Source organism: Capsicum annuum, chromosome 9, assembly GCF_002878395.1.
Source record: "Capsicum annuum cultivar UCD-10X-F1 chromosome 9, UCD10Xv1.1, whole genome shotgun sequence".
Classification (NCBI taxonomy): Eukaryota; Viridiplantae; Streptophyta; class Magnoliopsida; order Solanales; family Solanaceae; genus Capsicum; species Capsicum annuum.
This window is the reverse complement of record NC_061119.1, coordinates 174,860,991-174,866,743: the sequence shown is the minus strand read 5'-3', so window position 1 is coordinate 174,866,743 and position 5,753 is coordinate 174,860,991. Positions and strand designations below refer to the sequence as shown.

At 35.5% G+C, this 5,753-nt stretch overlaps 1 long non-coding RNA gene across 1 annotated transcript; it reads right to left on the bottom strand.

Moving 5' to 3' along the window:
* Positions 1-3,272: 3,272 nt before the first annotated feature.
* Positions 3,273-5,271, bottom strand: LOC124887291. The gene is made up of 2 exons (XR_007044691.1): positions 3,834-5,271; positions 3,273-3,376 (listed from the first exon to the last, which is right to left on the bottom strand). It is a non-coding gene; the product is annotated as an uncharacterized LOC124887291 (long non-coding RNA).
* Between the last annotated feature and the right edge of the window lie 482 nt (positions 5,272-5,753).

Below are 5,753 nucleotides of genomic sequence, written 5' to 3'. Positions count from 1 at the left end.
GCATCAGGCATTCTTGGTTGGAGTTCAAGTTGTACAACTCCGCAGCCTGGTGCCCCTTCTGTATCTACTAATATAGATCTTGACGATTTACAAGATCTAGTTGATGAAAAAAATGATGAAACTTTTAAAGATTTTTCATCTCAATGTCAATTGAAAAAAAATAGGAAAGAAAAGAAAAAAAAAACATCATCCTAATTGAAAATTGATGAGAAAATAAGTACCGCATTAAAATTATTAATTAATAAAAAAGAGTGCACTTGAAGTTGAGGAATGTATGTGTAAGACCCCATAAAATTTTCTCATAGTCTGAGCTTTTAGAACATGTCAAGTGAAGCCTTATTCCATCTCTAAAAAATTTAGGAATGACTTCCAAAGTGATTAGCATTTAAATCATATAGAGTTTTCCTAAAAATGACTTTTTATCGTGTAGAAAATTGAATTATCTTTCCAACGATACCATTTCGTCAAAATTTGACATCGGAAGAGAAAGATATGGCCGAATTACAGAAAGCAGTCTGAACTCCCCAGGTGCAACGGAGAGGTCCGATGGACCGTCGAGCTAGCGATGGACCGTCGCCCAAATCGTTGCAGAGGAGGCAGTGAGATCCCATTCTGGTTAGGCACGCTTGTAAGGCTGATGGACCATTGATCCAGCGATGAACCGTCGACCCAGCCGACGCAGGCAAGGCAGAAAGTCTAAATTTAGCCCAGGTGCGACGGTCAGGACCAATTGACTGTCGCACCCATCGTCGCATATTTTGTTCAGTGATTATAAGTCATTTTAAAAGAGGCTTTTTGGTCTTTTTTCATCATTTTTACATCTTAAGATACCCAAATGAGCCAGATGACTCTCAAAGCTAGGGTTTCTTCCTCAAGAACAAACCCTAATTCCTTCTCTAAGAAATGCAAGAACTCACCATAATTTCTACAAATTGAGTTAAGATTCAAAGTTCCCAAGTTAAAGGCTTCTAGAACCTTCCCTCAAGAGTTCCAAAAAGAGTCTCAAGCAAGCTTGTTCATCTAATTTCACAATCTAAGGTATGTGGGGTTTAAACAAGGGTAATCCTTTCACCCTTATGCCCAAAGGCTTATTTTAATTTATAAGTTCTCTGCAATTTATGAGATTTTACATGAAATTGAGTTAGGGTTTTTCGCCCATTATCATTAGTTGCAAGGTTTTGATACTTCCCATGAATTGAAAGTCAAATAGCATGATTTTGCATATGTTTCTATGCTTATTGATAAGACTTACAAATTTCAAGATACCTTATGAGTAATTGCATTCTTAAGCATGAATTTTGAGATATTGATTTGAGATTTACTGTTTGGGTCAATAGACCCCCATTTTAAGATTATTTTTCAAGACTGTTTGGGTCACGAGTACTCCATAACTAAGCTATTTTTAGATTTTAGTTAAAGATTTGACCCCTTGGGTCTAAGCTAAGATAGGAATCCACATTTGATTATGATTTAAAGTAAAGAGGAATATATATTTGGTCTTTATTATAGACCCTTGAATTATTTTAAGGTGGATTTTTTAAAAGTTCTGAGCTTAAGTATGGGAGTAGTATTTAGCACCGAGTTGGGTATGATTCCAAGGTCTCATACCCCAAAACTACGTACCCCCTTAGGTTTCTAATTTACCCCAAGTGGGTTAAGATAAGTGATCACTTAAGTTAAGGTTTTATTTCGATGGCAAGGGTAGAACAGTTCTCCCCAACGTGGGCAAGACATTGGACTTCATGTAGCTCACATAGTTTATGTCGGTTAGAAGAAACTGTCGAGTCTAAAAGAGCTCCAGAGTTCCCAAGTGTTAAAAGTTTCTAAAAGTTCTATAAGCTCTAAGTTTTAAAGAAGTTTTACTCTCCACAAGATAAAAACTCATCTTAGTCTTGTCAAAAATATATGTTAGAATACTTGTCTAGTTCTAATTTACAATGTATAGAATTGATGCGCATGTCACGTGATGCATATGTTCGGCTATGTGAATATTTTAAACAAAATGGATGGCGCACCAATAGCAAACATATATCTGTCGAAGAAAAAATAGCAATGTTTTTAACTATTATAGGTCATAATGAGCGCTACGTCGTTATTAAGAGAAGATTTTAGCATTCTTCGCATATGGTATACAAGTATTTTTATAAGGTTCTTCAAGCAATGATGAAATTTACAAATGAGATGATTGAACCTACAACGTTTGATTCGAATATGAATATTCCTGGTTCTCATAATAAGAGGTTGTGAAGAATTTTTAAGGTACTATTTTTAAATTATTATTATTATAGAATTTTAGAAGAAAATGTTTTCATTATGTTGACACAAATATATAAATTGACAGGGACCAATAGGTGCACTAGACAGGATATTAGTACACGTTGTTGATCCTGCTAATCAATAAATTATTTATAGAGGAAGAGGAAAAGGTAAATGCTATCAGAACGTTCTGGCAAAATGTGACTTTAATATGATCTGCACTTACGTTTATGCTGGATGGGAAGGGGTAGCACATGATGTACGAGTTCTAACAAAAGTTGTATCTTATCTAGATAATGGCTTTCCATTTCCTCCATCTAGTAAGTAATAAAGTTTACAAACAACAACAACAAACCCAGTGTATTCCCACCCGGTGGGGTCTGGGGGGGGTAGGATGTACGCAGTCCATACCTCTACTTCTGAAGAAGTAGAAAGGCTGTTTCCGATAGACCCCCGGCTCAAGACACGCGGTACCACACAAACACATAGTAAAGCACAGCACAAGGTTACAAGATTACATAACATAAATACGGCACCCATAAGTAATCTAAAACAAAGGAAAACACACAGATTCATAATAAAACATGGGACACGGACTCCTAACAGGAATAAACCCCCACCACGTAGTTCCCTACACTAGCGACTCAGGCTGGCCCTAGTCCTCTGCCCTGATTCGCGTCCTCCAGACCTTCCTATCTAGGGTCATGTCCTCGGTGAGCTGTAACTGCTCCATATCTCGCCTAATCACCTCACCCTAGTACTTCTTCGGCCTACCCCTACCCCGCTTAAAACCATCCAACGCTAGCCTCTCACACCTACGGACCGGGGCATCCATGCCCCTCCTCTTCACGTGTCCGAACCATCTCAATCGGGCTTCCCGCATCTTGCACTCCACTGGTGTCACACCAACCTTCTCCCGGATGTTCTCATTCCGAACTCTATCCCCTCTAGTCAGCCCACACGTCCAGCGCAACATCCTCATTTCTGCCACCCTCATCTTTTGGATGTGGGAGTTCTAGCTGAGCTAACATTCATCCTTCAAAATCCTCTCTTAAATTTCTTCACCTTTTCTCCCACTCTGCTGAATGTGATTCACACACTTTGTCTTCCCAATAAGATCCTATCAAACATTATCTTCACATTAATTTGGAAAGAATTAAAAAAAAAAAAAACCCTACTGGCCCCTCTACCCACCACATCACTCACCCTCCTTGGCCTAAAAAAATAAAATGGGGAAAAAGAACTTACATTTTCATGCAAGAAACAAAGCAAAAATCCAACAAAAATATCAAAAAGAAAGTAGAAAATAGCTATGAAAAGTAAAACCCTGAGCTGTGTTCAATTATGACAAAACTTTCACAAGAAACCACAGTCAAACAAAGTAAACACAGAATAAGAAAATACAAACAACAATACCCATAATGTCTTCAACTTACACCAAATGTGCTACTGTTCAAGAAAACAGCTAGAACTGGTTATAGTTCACTCTAGTCAGCTATTCTTTTCTTTTTTTAATCTTCTTTACGACAATGAAAAAAGCAAAATCATTTGTACACTAGAGGTACATGCTAACTTACTCACACAAAAAATAGAATAAAAATCCTTTCTTTAGGCTATTGAGTAACCTCAGGAAGTGAAACCTTTTGCTGTTCAGAGAAAGAATAAGATTAGCAGAAAATAAAGTTGTAAGTGATGAAAACGGCTCATCACTTGCTTTATTCACAGTGTAAGGACGAGAATCTTCGTGTGAGGGGAAATGGGACAAGTTTTGATGCGTAGGATAATTAAGAATGGACAAACTAAGGTTGTGTTTGCCTACGCGATTCATAGAGCACAAATCCCCATCCCAATAATTACCATTACATCAGTGAGGTTTGTATTACAATACACACCAAGGAATAAATAAAATGAAGCTATGAAACTAAACTAAGAAAGAAATTAGAAACCACTCCCAAGTCCCCGGAGACTTTTCCAATACCACTTAATACCTGTCACATACGTGCAAAAGAGTGGTACAAGCATAGAAGGAATACTTGAATATACCAACAGATTGTCTTATATAGAGGAACAAAGAAACACAGGCATAACAAGTAAGCACAACATAATTATTTTAAATTAGTTCCTATAGACATGCTTTCAATGCTTTGCTATCACAAATGCTACAGAATAAGAAAAGAATGTGTCGATAGAGACTAACTGATTAGGCACTAAACAATAATAATAGAACCCAAAGCAATTGCAGCAAGGAGAAGACCGAATGTTTTTCGAAATCCAAAGTGCCAAAGAACTTCAAAGTACTTTTAACAGAAAATAGAGGGAGTAATAGCGAAGGAAAAGTCTGTCCACTTAGAAAAAGAGAATGGTGAGTTTATATAGTGAGGAGGGCCGTCCATGATCCCAAATAATGAAGGAAGAATAATATTTAATGAAGGAAGAATAACATATAATGAATCAATTAAGGGGATTGTTCCCTTAAATGGATGGGGTAAATCAATCCGTTCCACCAATCATACTATAGTTTCCATAAATAAATAAACAAGGGTATGTCAAATTATAACATTTGAAATTTCCATGAATAGAACAAGTAAAAAGAGATCCTTCCTACTTGTTAAATGAAATCAAGAAGAGGTATCAAAATTTACCATAATTAACGTGTGAGGGGATGTCTGTCAACCAAATTTCCTTTTCAGATTATATGCTAATTAAGGGAAATATAAAATCACACAAAATTTAGTCAAATCCAATAAAGGAAAGATCGGTTAAGCAAATCAGTCATACAAATTATTTACTTACCAAAGAAAAGAAGAACTACCATATAGTGATCACATAATCAAGGAAAACAATAATTAATAGTACTTAATTTTTAGAAAAAAATTGACACGACTCAATCAAAAGTAATTACTTACCATAAACCATATTTAAAGTAATCAGCCACGTCTCTCAATTAAAGATAGTATATAAATCAATCAACTGTAAATTATCAATTAGGCATAGTCAAGACTTTTAAAACCCGTCACAAAGAAAAATAATCATTCGTTTAACACGATAGTAGTACCACAATTACAATAAGGCGATTACAAAATCATAAAACATGCCCCAAAAAATAGTCAATATTAGCAAGCAACAATCTACAGTGATTAGTAAGTAATAAAGTTTAAATGATTAAAATAATTATTTCGTCTTTTAATATGATAAATTAACGTTTTAATTTTAACGTCAGATAAATATTATGGAGTACTTAAAGCAAGATTTTCTATATTGGACAAGATGGTTCCATATCTAATCAATATCCAAAGAGATATTGTTATTGCATGCTTTGTAGTTAATAATTTTATTAGAAAGGAACACATCAATGATGAATTATTTAATCAATTTGATACATCTCAAGTAGTATTTGATGAAGAAGGACAACAAGAAGAAATATTTGAGGAAACAAACGAACCTAACCGGATAGTTGAAGATTCTCAAATAATGCACAATATGCGTGAGGAACTTGT